The sequence below is a fragment of the Notothenia rossii genome (assembly GCF_949606895.1).
Source record: "Notothenia rossii genome assembly, chromosome: 1".
Lineage (NCBI taxonomy): Eukaryota > Metazoa > Chordata > Actinopteri > Perciformes > Nototheniidae > Notothenia > Notothenia rossii.
Window position 1 is genome coordinate 88,875,888 of NC_136912.1, and position 18,965 is coordinate 88,894,852.

The 18,965-nt window shown below is 40.9% G+C and overlaps 1 protein-coding gene across 3 annotated transcripts in view; it reads left to right on the forward strand.

The window, feature by feature from the left end:
- Positions 1 to 18,965, forward strand: part of sema6bb (sema domain, transmembrane domain (TM), and cytoplasmic domain, (semaphorin) 6Bb) — a 156,940-nt gene that overhangs the window by 21,744 nt on the left and 116,231 nt on the right. Inside the window, exon 1 of one of the 3 annotated variants that reach the window (XM_079640740.1) lies at positions 13,469 to 16,130. The exons of the other annotated variants lie outside the window; for them this stretch is intronic. The gene's annotated coding sequence lies outside the window, so the exon portion shown is untranslated. Of the gene's footprint in view, positions 1 to 13,468; positions 16,131 to 18,965 lie in introns of those variants that run through there. 3 annotated transcript variants of the gene reach the window in all.

Consider the following 18,965-nt stretch of genomic DNA (forward strand, 5'->3'; position numbering starts at 1 on the left):
CATTCTCCTACTGCGTATGACTGATTGTGGTTATACCATCAATGTACAAACAGAGCTGATGTGGATCAGGTCAGAATCTGCTACGTGGGTTTCAGGATTGTGTTGTTTGGCCGTGGTGCAAGGATCAGAGGTATGGGGACTGAAGCCAAAGAAATACCAGAGAACATTTAGAGGGCCAAAAGGCGGGGAACGCCCGTTTAACAAAGTTACCTCACATGTGTTTTGTTTGGCCAAACAGCCCCGAGTACATATGACTCCCATTTGTCCCGTTAACTTAATCTCACTCCTTTCTTCCCCCTTCTTCCATTTCGCTCCTTTACTGTTGCAGAAAGTTAGTATCACACCCTACGGGCAGAGTAGTTTCTGATTAAGGAAACTGAATCAGCCTCAAACCTCCAAGGGTACAATAGAGAGCAGACCATAATACGGAGCTTCAGGATGGCGCACCTTTTCCTGGCCTTCCTATATAGGTTGTGACTAAGGCAAAGCTTTCCACTTTTCCCAACAACCAAAAAAACATTTGCAGGAGTGTGAGCATGCGGTTCTCTGAGGGGTCGGCCCCAGCAGATGGCTGCTCGTCTCACAGCCATCAGGAACATTTTGTTGAGCTGTTTGTCACACTGTAAGACATGTGAGACCTCAATCTCTCTCCTCTCCGTCTACCGTGACCCAGCCGGAGAAGGCCTAATGGAAACTCTCCTGTTAGTGCCGCTGGTTCAGGGGGTAGGGGGGCTACCTGACTGTCATTCAGACGGAATATTGGATAAACAGGGGGCAAAGGTCATGTTTACTCAGCAACTCCTCCATTTCCTTCCCGTCACGTCAGACAAGAGATATTCCGTAGCAGGGGGAAGCAGAAAAAGGAAGCTTGACTTGACGCGACATCACATCGATTTTCACTCTTTTTTTAGGGCTGCTGTCAGTAAGCCCCCCCCCCCCCCCCCCCCTTCTCTCTGTCTGTCGGCGTCTCACTTACATTTCACAAACATGCCGAGACAGATCGAGCTTGCAGTGTGTCACCTGCTCACTAACCGGCCTGTCATACGTTTTTGCATAGACCCGAGCTAACCTTGAAATTAGCATTTAAATTGAGTAACCAATTTCAATTTTTTTTACCAAACCCTTTTTTCACTTTGGCTTTTCTTGGCAAGGGGGGGGGGGGGGGGGGAAGCACAATAACCAATAATGTATTTCCTCTGATATGATAAAGAGCTGTCATGATTCATTTCCATGCTGCCACGACTTTGTACCGTGAATTAATCTGGATCTTTCTTCATCCTCCAAATCCGTCCCTTCTCCTCTTTTTTGTTTCACTTATATATCGACTGCCGGAGCTCATTTGAAATACCTTAATGCAGTGCGGCCATTGTCCATGGTGTTCTGTTGAAGGATTCGGCACGGTCAAATGTTTGGATTACTACGATATGAACGCAAAAAATGTGCGGTCGGTTTCAGGCAGACGCTCAGCAGTGGTTTTGAAAAGGAACTTTTTTACAGGGAAGACACTTTTTTTTTGACGCTGCAATTCTCAACTCGACTGAGCTCAGCAAGGAAGATTAGAGAGAATATCTATGAATTATTTTACCCTTTAATCCCTCTTTCAGGTTAAGAAGGGGAAGCGATTTATCTTTGTGCCTGCCCGTGTGTGTAAGTTCAAGAAAAAGAGATTAAAGTCAGGAGAATGGTAGAGGTGATGGTGTAGATGAATGGCTCAAGTGGATGGCGTGAGTCGTGCAGATCAAGGTCACATCGCTGATTCCCCCGGGCTGACCTCTGCTTCATTAACTCTGTCATTTGCTTATAGCTTTCCCTCTGTCATTGCGTGTTTGTTGGTGTGCTTGCATGCATATCTAGAGGCTGATGGGGGGGGGGGGGGGGTGTTGTTAAGAAAGAGGTATCATCAGGACAGATATCAGAGAAGAACCAGAAAAAAGTTTCTCCTGTCAGCTTCTTGATGCTCCTCCCTTCCTCCACATTCTCCCAAACTCAAGAGGAGGGCTGCCGGCAGAAGAGGCAGACAGTTCTTTGAAGTCCGAGATGATGTTACCAAGCCCTCTCTTCCTCTCACTCGGTCTGCCTCTCTTTCTTGACAACCATACCACGTCCTCCACAGATATGCGTCTAATCACAGTCTAGCCGAGCGATGACACACCCAGCTACTTTTCTCTGCTTTCTCTCCGTCTTTTTTTCGTCACCGTTTATGCAACCCGGCTTGGTATCCTCATGTCCTCTCCACCATGCAGCCATGGGAGAGTGGAGTAAACACAAGTTGTCACACTCTTCATCTCCCGCTCGTCTCGGTGCGAAGAAATGATACATCCCGTCGCCACGCTCAAAAGCAAGCGTTGAGCGTGAGGGGCGGCTGGCAGGCAGGTGGAATTGCGTAATAAACGAAGAGGATTTGGCGGCTTTAGCAATATGGAAACAATGGAGCTTGAAAAAGGCCTCAAATCAATTTAGGGTGCAAATTCCAGTTTAATATCCTTTTAATATGTGTTTTGCATAATGAAACAGCTTCTCGTTCCCGTTTCTGTCTGTTATTCGTAAATATCAACATGGACTTGTGATTTTGTTTAATTGGATTAGACGTCATTTGTTTTCGGATTTCCGCCGAATAATCACATTAACGAGTGAGACCTTGCTCACTGGCGCTTTAATCACAACTCTCTCTTCAATTTAAAAGCCAGTATAGCATTATTTAGTGAACCCCTAATTGCCTGTTAATTTGAATTTAACACAATTCTGCCTTGCCGAGGAGGCCTGTTAGAAGGTCATATATTTACTGTAGCAATCAACATAGTAAGCAAGCGTTCGGATGGATCCGTCCCGATGAGATCCATTTCATGTGTCTGTGTGCTACGACACCGAGGAAGGCTGAACAGAAAATGTCACTTGTCACAATTACAGAGGGTTGGAGGCTATTCTGGAAATAATGACTCCATAATTGTAACGGGTTGTACGATGACAAACTTCATTACGAAGATTATTCCTCTGAAGTCGATTTAGACATATCAAAGCACCTACTGCAGACATAAACTGACTTAAATGTGAAAAAAAACGAGAGTGGATTTGATTTGCCACGTGCCTATTTTTATTCAGCACTTCAGTCTCCCGTGTCATTTTCTGTGTCCAGTTTCAGGGTGACAAAGCGTTGAGAAATTTGATAATAGCTTTGGTTTAGCCGAGATGAAGAAAATGGATTATTCAGAGACATTTACTCAGAGATTATCAAGCAGAATAATTTAATGATATTAGTGCCACCAAATGGAGAGCAGCCACCCGGAGGAGAGAGGAGAGACTGGCTTATTGTTACATTAAGTGCTGTACACGACGCACATAGGTGCTTTTTCATTGGCATTCTTCCCATTCACTGCAATAAAAAACAGGTTATTGCTGTCAGGATTCGAGTGGGATAGCAGGGGATTATAGGGTAGGGGGCTGTCTGTTCCTCTCTGCTTTCTCTCTCATTTCCTCTCTGAGTTTACCTCTCTCTTCCCTCTGTATGCTGTTTTCAGACCTTACAAAGCCCCTGATTAGGGGGACTGTACTGTGGAACAGCAAAGAGCTCTGTTTTTCTTATTTATTTGTGAGTGGAGACGGACATATGGGTGAACAGAACTTGTAACTTGTCCCCGAAGGGAAGATAAAATAAAAAAAGGTTTTGGAGATGACTTGAGAAGCAGGGACAGTCGCTGGATGAGGTGTGCCCTGAAAAGATGGAGACTTTTTTGTCTCACCTGCAAAGATCTTGTTAACTTAAAAAGATACCTAAAATATATTGATACCTAAAATATATTGTATAGTTGATTTCATTTTGCAGGAATAATGTTCTTTTTTGTATGTACTCTAGTATTACATTTGTGATTTGAAAGATTTAGCTAGAGACTAGTGTACACACTGTAATTGGTCAATTTTAAAGAAGACCTATTATGCTTTTTGTGCATGTAAATTGTCTAAAAAGGCTAAAATCCCAAAGTTCCCTCCAGAGGGAGTTTCTCTCCCACATGTTCCCCCCCTGCCTGAAACGCCCCCATTGGACTCCTTTGTTTAGATATGTAACATAGTGACATCACTATGTAACAATGGGTTGCATGTCTAAGTGATTGACCAATCACAACAGAGCCGGCCAGCTAACCAATCAGAGCAGACTGGGCTCTGGTTTCAGACAGAGGGTGAAAAGAGGTGCTGCAGCACAGGCAGTATGAGAAAAATAAAGAGCTTTTTGAACATTAAAGCAGATAACATGTCACGGCCGAGGCACTAAATACAAATAATGTTATAACCTTTATGTATTTGAGATAAATCAAAGTAAGATTTTCTTTTATAAAAGTTTGTCGGATGAATTCTTTTTTTTTTTAAACACGAACTCAAGGTTCAAGGTTCAAGGTTCTTTATTGTCAAACTAACATAGCTACAGAGTAATTATGTCGTTGAAAATCTTAGGTTTAGGCTTCTCCAACAATGCAACACAATAATACAGATAAGCAGACAATATTAAAACAATATTAAAATATACTATATTAAAAGTAATACAAAAAGAAAAATTGTTTTGAAAAAAGTGAGAGAGAAAAAAAGAAGTGAAATAGTGCAATACGAGTCTATATACAAGTTATTGGAATGATATATTAGATAATAGATACATAATTACTAAGTAGATGAATGTTATGAAATTGTTTCAGCGGTTCAGTTGTTATTTCATATATTATTTCATGATAACTAAATATCAAAAATAAGTTGGGTACTCCAAAACTTTCTTACCCACGAAAACAAGTGATCATGTAATGAAATCATCATGACAATCACAAGAGCAAGTTTGAGCCTCCTCAAACAACCAAACACTGTTTGAGCTCTAACATTTTAAAAGGAATTCCCAGTGGTTCGAGTTAAAGAGACATTTGACAATGTCATCATTCATTTTATCAATGAACTTTTTATTATCCAGAGCATGTCTGAAACAGGAGCAAAAGTTCACTGCGCTTGTTAATAACGGGAGATTGATTTGTCCTAATTTCATTTGCTCTTGTGCACGGCGGTCAGAAGGGATAAAGTTTGGCAGCATGAAAGACCAGATTATTAAAATGTTATTGTTGGGATCAGCCCTTATTGACTCTCTGCATCTGCGAACAAATTAGTTCACTCAAACCTTGGCACTGGGCGGCTGAAAAACTGGAAACATAGAAAAGCAGACATGGTGGATGTAGTTAGAGAAGGCGAAATGGTTCAGGTGATAAGTGAGAGGTTAGTTAATGCAGGGAGAGTTGGGGTGAACTGCTTGTTGAGTGAGAATACTTTTCTAGACAGATTACTAGAGATTGTAGCAGACATGTGTGACATGTGGTTAAAGAGCTAAGAAACAGATATGTGTTCATTAGTACGAGGAAACAGCAGTGTTTCTTAGCGAACTTGTAGCGTAGGTCTTATCCCTGAACGAATAAATTAAACTTTTTAGACACACAGAAACAGAGGGATAGCCCGGTGACCAAGCTACTGAATTTTACAAAGGAAAAATAATAATAATTCTCTCAGGGGTGTTTGATTAGCCACTCCCCTTTTTCTCAGGGAATCTGTAGGTGTGTTTACTTTCTCCCTGTCCTGCTACAAACTAACAAAACACCCTCAATAAAAAGTTAAAGCAACGCTGGCTAGAGAATACAATCTACAGAGAGGAGGCTGTACGTTGGGAAATATGACAACAAATAATCAAGTTTCAGCTTCTCACAAATGACCACTGTCCTTTAACTCTCTGTCGTTGTTCCTTCGTCTCTCCCCTTATGCACCCTTTTCACATCTTCTCTCTCTGTCGGCATAAAATCATTCAGTCGGACTGCTTGTTTTTTCCATACTTTGTCAAACTTTGGCAGAGGGTTTTTTCCATTCTCTCAAAGCAGAGAGCAGTCCAGTCACTGGCAGCACATTAAAAAAAAGCACAAATCATTGTATTTAAGAGCAACGTTTAGCTATGGAACTATATGTTGCAGCTGTGATCGTTTTCTCAAGATAATATTTTGAGGTTGTTGATAGAGAACAGACAATATAACTCAAAGGAATACTTGGAAAGGAAGCAGTAAAACAAGCAGGCTTTCTTTAGATCCCTAAACGTAACATATATAGTGGATGACGCACTTTATAAAACCTTGAAGCACGCTTTAATAGTGAGTTTTTCCATGATACCATCTGTTATAGTGATGCATGTTAACAGCTGATTTAGGCTCTTGTTGCTGTGTTGGGGTTAGATGGATATTAACTTAAGGCTGGTCCACACTGAAAGTCCTTACAAATCTTAGCAGACCCAACACATGACGTTGTGTAAAATCACATTGTTATATGTAAATTCTGAACATGCTTATTATTTTCCATTTTAAATTGGTATGATCAGGATGTCCAAGTAGATCTGAAATTGCAAAAACATCCACATCCCTCTTACCAAAGGAAAATCCCGCAAAATAACCAATAAAGAAACTGCGTTTTGCTTACCGTAAATCACCTTGATTCTCGTGTCTGCACATATACTGTACGTCAATCAACCTGTTGAATAAATGTATTTCTTTCATGCTGTTGAAAAGTACATTGTATGTTTTCAAGCACAACACTTTTTCATTGAGTTCTCTCCGCAGCTTTAAGCATTCAATACTTGTCCTTGGGCCGAACAATGAAAATGTCTCACCCTGTATGGTAGCTTGCTGCCATCACTGCATTGTGGATGAATGGGACGCGAGTTGTTTCTCACAGTTTGGCTTAAAGTATATTACGAAAGGAAAAAATCCATCCATTGCCTACAGGGGGCCCACTGAGCTTAGTTCCTTAAGTCTAACACAATGCTAACTCCTACACTTTTTGGCTTGAATAATCTTCTTTCAGACACTGTCTCACACTGTCCACTAATGTAGAATTTACCCTCCTTTCCTTTTACTTCATTATAAATGTGTGTTCATTGTCGTCGTCGCCAAATTGAAAAATCCAATTATCATTTCCTCTGGAGAGTCACAGAATTGTTTTCTGGCATGTTAAGATGATTAGTACGTTTATAGTTTTGCTGCTTGAATGCAATAATATAACGTCAAGCATTTAACTTCATAAAATCATATTGTATAAATAGTCTACATAAAAATAAAAGAGAAGGGGACAGATAGTAGACCAAATGGTGAAAACACATTTTTCTTGTGGTAAGCCTATAAGCAACAGGGTTTTGTGAACCATCTTGGTCCAGAAACAGAGACAGCCAATGTCCACACTACACAATGTCTACAGTTTACATTGGAACAACTTTCTCCTGCAGTCAAATCCCATTTAAACTGTTGAAAGTGGCCTGTGGAAAGCAGCCAACCCATACTCAAACTCCTTGGACATGGCCCCCTCTCCATAAATTTAAATCCTGACACCCAAAAAGACTGTTATCTAAAAGTATTTCCAATTCAAGACAGGTGATCTCCTCTGTAAAGCAACAGACACATAGATACTGCACATGGAACACACAATGAATCTTTCCTTGAAGAAAGTAAGCAACCTTGTCCATTGCATTGAGTGATGTACAAGTATCAGAACACCCATCAATCCCTTTCTGAGAAACTACTTTGATGGTCAGGTTTGACAGTAATTTCTTCAGTAACCCAAGCTGCACTGCTCATCGTCTTGCAGACAAAAGAAGTCTGAATCAAATTTCTATGACAAATATCTTTAAACACCGCATTCCTGAGGATGCAGACAAGTGGGTGTGTTTAAAGCCTCAGGGCTCACTCACTTGTATCTCCATTGTTCCAATTGCAGTTGATCACACAAAAGCAACTGAAATGGATTTGGTAGAGTAATTTGACCCCTGTCAGATAGTGTGGCCTCGGGCTGCGGTGATTTACCAGCCAGCGAAGTTTACCTTGGAACAAAGTAAGCCGGGCCTAAAGCCGGCCGGCAACACGATCCGCCCCTCAATGATTCCCAGGCATCTGGGGTCACACACACGAACAAGTCTCTCAAAGACGATGTCACAGCGGAGAGAGGACCGTCCCCTTGGCCGAAGAAGAGAAACCTGATCCACGCACACACGCACACACGCACACACACACACACACACACACACACACACACACACACACACACACACACACACACACACACACACACACACACACACACACACACACACACACACACACTCACACACTCCCTCTCTGACAGGCCTGAGAGTGTGAAAGGGACAAGGCTGAGTTGAGCGTAAAGCCACAGTGAGAGAGAGAGTGTGTGTTCAGTATCGATTAGTATTTGATCCCTGCCAGTCGCTCCTCTCCTGTGTCTCCCTGCAGGCTCCACACTGACCTTCTCTGTCTGTCTGTGTCTCACACACACACACACACACACACACACACACACACACACACACACACACACACACACACACATACACATACACATACACATACACATACACATACACATACACATACACACACACACACTAACTCACACATATATATTGAGCATGACTTTTGCCTTCTGTCATATGTGTGATGTGATATCTTACCCTTGATGGAGATGGTGTGGGGGCGTTAGGGGCATAAAGAGAAACAAAGAGAAAATAAAGAATAAAGGAAAGGATTTGGCTTTGGGCATGTGATGGGAGACAAATGGAGTGACTCAATGGGTGCATTATGACTCGGGAGGGAGGTTGAGAGATGGATGGCAGAGATGAGGCTTTGAGAGGATGTGAATAGATGTAGGGAGGCATAGTTTGATCAGACAATCTGCTTAACCAGCTTACAGCGCCTGGGCCTCTTCCCTGCTCTCCATCCTCCCGACTCTCCGTATGTAATCAGACGCACTTCGATAGCAGTTATTATCATAACTCGCCGAGTGTGCTTTAGCGCGTGTCTCCTCTGATTTAGCTATCAAGCTAATTCTTCAGTCGTCTTACATTTCTGTGTACCTCTATCTGTGACTCAGGGGTCAGAGGATTGGAAGGAATCTTTGATATGTTCATTTAGTTACTGCACGTTCCCTCCACTTCTGAACTTCCTTTTATCTACGCCAACCCCGCTGCGCCCTTCTTCTTTTAATCTACCATCATGGCTTTCTCTTGTTTTACTCCTGTCTCCCCTTTCCCTTCCTTTTACTCATATTGAAGGCAAGGCAAGTTCATTTTTATTGCACATTCCAACATGAAGGCAATTCAAAGCGCTTTACAAAATATATTAAAAGCAATAAGACACAGTGCATAAGAAACATATTACAAAATAACCTTTAAAAACATTAAAGAGGACATGTAATACCCGTTTTCAGGCAATTTCTTTTATTCTTTTTTTATTTACTGTGACATGTTCCCAAGCTTTAATGTTCAAAAAGCTCCTTATGTTTCTCATACTGCTTGTGCTGTAGGGCTGTACCCGAATATCCGAATATTCGTTCGTTGGAGTACTATTCGTTTTTTTATTATTTATTGAAATCTCCAATATCGACGTGAGAGCTTGTGCCTCTTCGGGGGGTGCTAACACTTAACCATAAACTTTATTGTTTACTTTCTCCGTCTTTATATGTAGATATGACTTTTCTCCGTTAATCTCCATCACGTTGTTTCCATAGCAACAACAACTTCCTACAACAACAAACACAATGCAATATCCTTTTCAATTTCAAAGAACACAAATTGGGTTATTTACATTAACAAATAACTATAAAACAACAATACTGTAGAATAACAAAATGAATGCCGTGAATAAACCGAAATACACCTGCTGAAGCGGTTCGCTGCAGATTACTACGCCCCCCCCCCCCCCCCCCCGACGCGCGGGCCAAATATCAGAATATTCGCTGCTGATTACTACCGAATATCCGGAGCCCGAAAAATTGTATTCGGGACAGCCCTACTGTGCTGCAGCACCTCTTTTCCCCCTCTATCTGAAACCAGAGCCCAATCTGCTCTGATTGGTTAGCTAGCTGGCTCTGTTGTGATTGGTCAACCGCTAAGAGATTCCCCGCCCCTTATCCTATCACGTACAATGTTTTGGGGCGCTAGCCAATAGAAGCGCAGGTGTTACATAGTCGATCATTATGTTAAGGAAGTAAACAAACAGTACAACAGAGGTGTTTAGGGGGAGTTTGTGGGAGAGAAACTCCCTCAACTTTGGGATTTTAGCCTTTGCAGACCATTTAAATGCACCTAAAATAACACTACAGGGAAAACCAAAAACACTTTATAGGGCGTCTTTTAAAACTGAGTCCTTATACAAGTATAAAATACAATAATACAAGTTACCGTGCAGTGTGAGATTTTAACCTATAAGGTATTGGCAATCAGAAAAGTTTTCAGTCTTTTTAAAATAAATCTATTTTCCTCGCCCTCTTCCTCTCTGCCTCTATAACTGTAAAGTCATGTTTTATAGTTGTATTTGCTGCATCGCCCTGCCTCTGTAACACAATTGCTCCTTCCTACATGGACAGCAGTTTCCAGGGTAACGGAGACAGGGGAGAGAAGGCCATGCAGAGCGCTGTGGTTTCTCAATTTTATCAGCAGAATGTTTTGGCTCATTTCTGAAACACACGGTTGAAGAACTACTCCGATTCGTCAAGGCTTACCCTCGAGATTCTTTGTAATAACATTAGCAATAATAAACAAATTAAAAGGAATTGGTTAAAAGAAAACAATATCTTTGACAATAAATGTGATAAATGGATTAAATATAGAAGACAAACATTACTAATGACTCTGGTAAGATGTGACAGTCATTATACGTATGAGTAAGGATGTATCCTTAATCTTTTAACTATATCCTATAAATGAATGCTCATCAGATTATTCTAAATATACTCAAAGTACCATTTTAATTTTGCAGCTGGTAAAAGTCAAGCTTATTTTAAATACTTTTTACTCACCCGATATAGTGCTATATAAGTACAGACCATTTACCATCAAAATTAAGTTTATTTATATGTGTTGTTATTAATATGAACCTGCAAAGAAACTAACATCACCAAACAAGTGAGATGCTGCGTATCACAGCGCACTGAGATTTGTGACAAACTGTAAAGCATTAACCCATCACTGTACCCTGTATGCAAGGGCTGGTTTGCCTTCGCTAACTGTACGGAGGCTCAGTCACTGGTACATTTTCATATACAAAGCCATGTTAGGGAAACTTCCATCCTACATCTGCTCCCTGATCTCACGGTGAATTGTAAGTGGCTACTGCCTGAGATCGCATGCTGTGGTTTTATTAAATGTGCCAACTGCTAGGACTGTCTTAGGGAAGATAGTATTTAGATGTGCAGCTCCACTGTCTTGGAATAGTCTGCAATTGAAATGGAAACTGAGAAATCTGGTGCCACTAAATGTTTTTGAAGCTCGGTTGGATGCTACACAATCGGAAGCTGTTGGTACCTGCTCATGTGGATAGTTATGTACATTGTAAACCCTGTAATGATGCTGTAAGATGTCCTTTTTGTTGTTCTGTATGTTTTTATGTTTCATGTGGAACCTACTTGAGCAGGTCTCCCTTGAAAAAGAGATCAATGATCTCAATGGGATACACCTGGATAAATAAAGGTTTGAAATGAAATGAAAGTGTAATGGTGTAAAATGAACAAAATAAAACGAGATATTTGCTTCTGAATTGTAGCAAAAGGAAAAATTAGCATACAATGGAAATACTCAAGTAAGTACCCCAAAATTGTACAGTACTTGTAGTTTATGACTCCAGAGATATGAAAGCTGAGATTCCACAGATTCCATGGGTATAAGTCTCATCACTGTACGACTGCAAATAAACTAACATCACCAAATAAGTATAATGGTGTAAAATGTGCAAAAATAAAAGTAAATATTTGCTTCTGAATTGTAGCAAATGGAAAAAGTAGCAAACAATGGAAATACTCAAAGTACCTCAAAATAGTACAGTAATTGTAGCTTATGAGTCCAGAGGTGTGAAGATGCAGATGTAGGACATACATGTTTCTATCCGTGGCTCGTCGTAGAGGATTAGCAGATTGATGCATTGTCCTTTGTCAGCAGTAACCCTGACTGCCATTTGTAAGGAGCAGGAGTGAGGTGCAACGCCTCTCAGCCATTCGCTGGCATTTCCCTAATCACTCCGTCTCATCTTTTATTACCTCGGAAAGTCGTTCTCCTCTTGGGTGCTGGCACTGCGGATGTTTTTACCGCCTGCAGTATTCGACATTTTTGTCAGCGGCCAAACGGAGGAGAGTAGACGGACGGTAATGTGACTGTCAATAATATTCTCACTTTACTCCTGGGAATTACCCTTACTGACTCTCGCAGGTCTGCAAAACTACATATAGAGAATATTCCTTCGTGAAATGTCACCTTTGGGATATAACTATTCTCCTGTAATCCACATTATTAGTACTCTGAACAACAACGTGAGTCAGTGCAATAAACCATGAAACCCTCTGCTTTTCACAACGTACTGACTTTAAAACAGCTGAAGGGAAGCCATAATCATTATTGATTGACCACAATGGAGATAAATTATCCTTGATTGTGTTATCGTAAACATTTTCAATAAATACATATTTGTAGCAGCGTTTGAACTCCAATAAATGAAACCAATCATATTTTTTTAGCACATTAGTTATAGAGCAGGGCAAAAGTGTGTATGTTTGGGCGGTATTTACCTGTAATATTATCTATGAATTTCTCTATATGTCCTTTACTTTAAATACAGTTTTCTGGAGTTTAAAGAGGTTTTTCTGTTTCAAATAAAACCACAAATTGTTCCCTGCAGTTTCCAGTAAACAAGATGTTCTTACAGTGAACAATGTTTGGAAAAGAAAGTGAAAGAGGAAAATTGAGAGAAATCTAACAGGCTGCGGGTTGTGGCAAAATCCCTCAAAAATAATGGAAAGTGTATTTCATAACAATGTGTTTTATAATCCAACTTGAAATGTGAAAAATAACAAAGCAGATACATTCACGGATTTAAAAAGACCATGTGGCTTGGAAAAAAGTGGTCCGCTTCATGGTGACCCTTCACTATTGGAAGGTTTTTATAGCTGGCCAAAGATAGACTCACACATACAGACATCACCCCTTTTATCCGAGTGGATAAGATTTAATGGCCCCCTCTGTGGTGCCAATAGATCCCTGTTGGTAATTCCTGCCCACTGTAATGTCATCTTGTTTCTATAAAAGGGGACGAGATGAAAGAGGGATGGTGTAAGTGTTTAGGCCCTGCCTGGCCACTGAACCTAGTCTGCTCCAAATTAGAGATTGAAAAGAGGGGTGTGTGTGGGTGGGGGGTTTGAGGGTGGGGTGCCGAGTGGTGCAATGGAGGGAGACAAAGAGGGAGAGGGGCTATATTTAGTCTGACCCGAGTGCCTGTGTGTGGAGCAGGCCTCGTAGAGAGACAGGTGCAGCGGCTGGTCATTATGGAAGAGCACAAGAGCCTCACAGTCAGCGGCTGATAATGGGGCCTCATCTGACAACTACCTATATCTCTACCTCACCGCCTATATTTAGCTCCGATTTGGGACCAGTGGTTGGGGCTTAGAGATGTGTGTGTGTGTGTGAGTGTGTGTTTGTGTGTCAAAATGTGCTCTGGGACTCCCGAGAAAAACAGTTGGTGCGAAGCTGGGGATTGGACCCAGGCGCAGCGGTCTCCAGGGACACTGGCATCTGTTTGAAGACGACGACATACTGTGTTAGCGTTGTTTGTTCAGGCAACGCAGCCAATCAGAGAGGTGCTCCTGACCTGCAGGGTAATGCAGCTCAGCATTTCACTAATATGAGCCGCCTTGCAGTTTGTCATATCTCTGTAACATCTGCTGGCCTGCGCAAGTGTGAATTACATGTGTCTTCTTTGTTTTTGCAACACAATCTCTAACTGCTGATGTAACACTTCATTGATACCGTTTCACAGTCTGTCAAGTATTCAAGAGATGACATGTTGGCATTAAGCAATTTTGCAAAAGTGTTTACGCACTATATAAAAAAAGCTGTTTGTTTAGAAATCTGCTTGTGTCAGGAGATTGCAGAGGACTGTATTTCTTTCCTGTTTTGATTGTATTTTGTTACTCACACAGCTTGTCTCTCAACACAAAACAAATATTGGCCGCGATGTATCAAGTGTAGTCCATCCTATCTCTCTATCCTCTGCCCGGCTGTCTGAGGACCCAATACCCCAAGGGAAAGACAGAGAAGAAATAGGAACTAGTCAGAGTTTCAGAACTGTTCAACCTTGGACTGCTCCCTGGAGAAAAATGCTGCGTCACTATAGCAAACTTAAAATAAAACGTCATTGCTCTAACTTTCTGAAGTTAAAACAGTGTATGGACACCCTGTTTCTTCATAAGGTTAAAGGAATAGTATTAGTACGTTGAAATGAAGAAAAAGCAAGCAAACACCAGCATCCAGTTAGCTTAGCTTAGCATGTTAGCAAGACTGTTAATGTGGAAAAACAGCTTGCCTTGTAACAAAACCCACCTACCAGTAACTCCAAACTCACTAATCAACACGTGCTATCTTATTTGGTCAATCTACACAACAACCAAAGTTTAAAAGTGACACATTTCTGTTTTAAATAGGGTTAATGTGTCAGACTATTTTTGGTCAGGTCCACAAGGTCTTGTCGTGACCCTGCCAGGCAATCTCCAAAAAGAGAAACAAAAACTTTTGGGAGACTTCCACATGAGTGATATTGATTGATGTTCTGCAAGTCAAAAATAAGTCTTAAAGGTGGGGTAGGTAATTCACTAGAGAAACACTTTTTGTTATATTCCATGGAATGCTCTTAACATCCCGATAGCAATGAATATATTAAAAGCTTTGACAATAAATACATAACAAAATGTCATCTGTGGAAGCCGTGGTGCTGTATAAAGCACGATTAATTATTTGTACCTGCCTGTCAGCCTTCCATCTGTGCACAAACTTATCTCGTGCCCTCATTGGTCATGTGCGCGTCCGTGTGTGTTGGAGGAGGGGCTCTGTGAGGAAGTCTGAAGGAAGGGGCAGATTTTTTCCAGCTTCGTACTTTCAAATTCTAGCGCACTCGAGCTGGTTTCTCCATTCTTACCTACCCTATCTTTAAGTCTTTGCAATCACGCCAAAATGTGTTTTTTGCTGACAAAAACCCATCACTTTGAAGCATACTTCAATGCATTCAATTGCACTTCAATGCAACTGAATGTGGATGGATAGGTTCAAACACAGTGGATCTGCAGAAATAAGTGTCCATTTTCTGGGAATGAAAGGCTTTAACCGCTGTTGGTTTAGGAACTGAAGGGAAATTAATTAATTCATTGCCCACTCTTTATATAACATACTAAATATTTGGACATGTGGGAAGGTATCAAATCAAAAGGCTCGAAGCCAAGTTAAGTCTCAAGTTATTGCGGTTTGTAAGAGTCGGTGAGGGCTGATAATTTATTCCGGTAAATTACTCAGACCTACTAATTGACCTAACCAAAGTTATTGAGTCTATGTAAGTTTACTGCTTGGCTCAGATCCACCAACGTCAGCAAGATCTCCCCAAAGAACCAGGTTCAATTAACTGCTGTCATATTTGATTATAATTAACTTTCGTTTGAAGTATTCACTTGATATGGAGATCTCAACACCCACTTTTTGTAAACATACATACATAATATTAAAAACCATCAAGAAGCATTTTCATTATGGGTTTATACAAGAATATGATTGATCATATTTGATTTATAATTAACTTTCGTTTTAAGTATTCACTTGATATGGAGATCTCAACAGGTTACAGTCCAATAAATGTCGCAAGAGTCTTATTGGTCAACTCTAAACACATCAAATAAGTTACTCTAGACCACACCTCTGGTATATAGTGCTATTATCTCTATCATGCATGGGAAAGACTATATAACTCTATAGCCTGCCCGCTCATTTGCATTTTACTGCACCTAAATTGAAATGAATGAGCCCGTAAAATCAAGCTGAAAGGTACATTGACTGTTCATTTAAGGGTCACTACTTCAGTCTTGCCATTAGGAGCAACATGAATGGGACTCGGTCCGGTTACAGGTTGGCATCAGAGTGTTCTACTCTGGTGATCCAAGGCGCGAGACGAGTTTACCCGCTGAAAAGGAAAAACATATTGGCTCTGTCATAATGATATAATACCACCTGCTCCAAATGCAAACACCCCGTGGAGCAGAAGGAGAAGGTACATTTCAACTTTCTTCCAATTTCACAGAGAGAGAGCTCTGTTTTTACAGTTAGGAAAATGAGTTTTTCAATTGCTCGCTCGATTCATTTGTGCATTTATATGTTTCTATTTTGTTGCCAAACAGCGAATGAGTCAGTCGGGATTACAGCATGTCATAGGAGATACCATTTTATCCGGCCCTGCCTCTTGGCTGCAGATTGCAACAGATGAATAATTTTCGCCGTTTGATGTCTGTGGCAGCGCTCCGAAAACTTGTCTTCTCGGTCGTGAGAGAGGAAGTTATTGGAACCGATTTGATTAAAACTTCTGCAGGAGTTGTGCTGTGTTTACTGTTGCTAAGGGGAACCTGCAGTAATCATTGAGGTGCAGGATTTTCCGATGACCTTTAGTTGACTCATAAATTGTCAGCTGGACCCCCCCCCCCCCCCGCACCATTTAAATCATTAGAGTGTAATCTGAGATGAAGGGGCAGGCTGTGTGGGGGGTTGGGAGGCGGTCAGTGATTTTTTTTTTTATCTGTCTTCTATTTCAGTTCAGAAAGCCAAGGTCACCGTTTCTTAAGGGGTTTGGGTGAAGACACTTTGCATTCTGGGTAAAGAGAGCAAGTGAATAACGGGGAGCAGTTATGCCTCCTGGTTGAGGAGCAGGAAGGCAGTGAAATAGACAGAAATAAAGAGAGAATGTGGTGCAGGAGTTTGGGTCTACGAGGGCCGGTTGGCGTCTAACCTGCCCGAGGCAAAGAGAGAGATGGAACAGAGCCAAGATGATAAAGGGCCGAAGAGAGTTGTGATTTAATCTCCGGTCACTGAATTGAAAGTGAGAGAGCTCGGCAGCCAAGCCTGAGTGAGCAAAAAGACAAAAAATAACTCTACGCAGTCAATTAAAACCGCCATGGCGTGGAAAATGAATAAAAGTGCGTCTAGTTTGGGGCAAATGTGTGTTTCTTCCCAACACAGTTTGTGTAAGCTGACGATGTATGAATATGTATGAGTTGAGTATTTTCTAGTTGCTTCCCATCACATTAGCCATTCCTCTCTGTGAAAGGGAGCTTAAAGGAGAAAAAGTAGTAAAGGCTGCAGGCGAGAGCAAGTAAGGGGGAAGGATATGATAACATAAGCCTGCTGTGGGTGGTAAAAAGGAAGGAGATGTCGTAGAGAAAATATCCTAAGATCTGATTAAATAATAATAATATATCTTATGTTGTTAAGATAATCCTGAAGTTGCATTATAAAATTGCTTCATAGGCAGAAAGGAAAATAAGTAAATCCAATAATTTGCTTGCGGTCAGCCAAAGCAAACTATTAAAGGTTGCCTTAAATTGAATAAATAGATACATCTGTTACTTTAACGCACATAAGAGACCAATTAATGAAGTGAAGCTGTGGAGTTTATTCACTCCGTGCGTGTGAGTGAGTTAGTGTGTGTATCTGTTCTTGTTTACCTTATTGATTTAAAGGCCCCGCAGTGCAGACAATCAGGATTTTAAAGCTTGCCATAGATTTCTGTATGTCAATGTTTCCACACACACACACACACACACACACACACACACACACACACACACACACACACACACACACACACACACACACACACACACACACATACATACATACATACATACATACATACATACATACATACATACATACATACATACATACATACATACATACATACATACATACATACATACATACATACATACATACATACATACACACACACACACACACACACACACACACACACACACACACACACGTACGAGCCAAAATCCCTCACACGTCTTTCCAGATGCAGCAGCTGTGACCAGCAGTGACTCGGGCTCAGGGTTGGGAGGGTAACTTTAAAAATGTAATCCTAGTTAAATGTCAAAAAATGTAATCAGTTACCTAACTAATCCAAATATAAAAGTAATGTAACCTGATTACTTTACGTGACTTTTGGATTACCTCAATAGCAAATGCAATACAATTAAAATAAGGAAAATAAATAACAATAAGATGTTTTTTTCTTAAGTGTATAGAAAATGAAATAAAAAAATATATATAAAAGCAATAATTAAAAAAGGCTAACTGCATTTTTGTTGATAAATCAGGTGTCCGCCTACTGCATTAAAAAAAATAAATGTATTTAAAATAAAGAAATATTAAAGCAGCAAACCATAGAGAAAAAATCATTCTGTACAGTTTAGTCTTCATTTTGGAAATGTATTGTATGTATCCTCTAATTAATCTCCATTATTTTAATTATTTTAAGTAATTGTAATCGAAAACAGTTACCTTTTTTATGTCTCCCGATTAAATAATCTCGTTACATGACATCCGTTACCCCCACTACCTGCTCATGTACCCAGACATGATGAGCTGTCTCCTTCCTGCAGCCTCCCCTAATCCACAGCAGCCCACCTCACCCCCCATTTATCAATCGGCATTAGCGGTGGAAGGAAGACAGACAGGTCAATCCTCCTCCAGATGGGCCCATATTAGAGACAGCCGCTCCATCCATCTGAGCCCAAACTACCCTCCCTCTGCCAGGAGTTCACCCACTCCACTTTAAAACCCTCCATGGGGTCGGAAACACTGTTAAAGTTATCACTGAAGAGAATACTTTTCTCTGGCGAAAAGATACATGTAAGGATAAATAAATATATAACCCTCTAATGCATTATTCCCTCTCGAATCAATCACATTTTCTCCCACCATCATCGGCCTGTCTTTGCAGCCACCTCCTCTCCCTCTCCCTCTCCCTCTCCCCGAGCCCATAAAAGTTGGAGCACTTTAATAAGAAGATGAAAAGGGGAGAGGAAGTATGTGATGTGATGGAGAT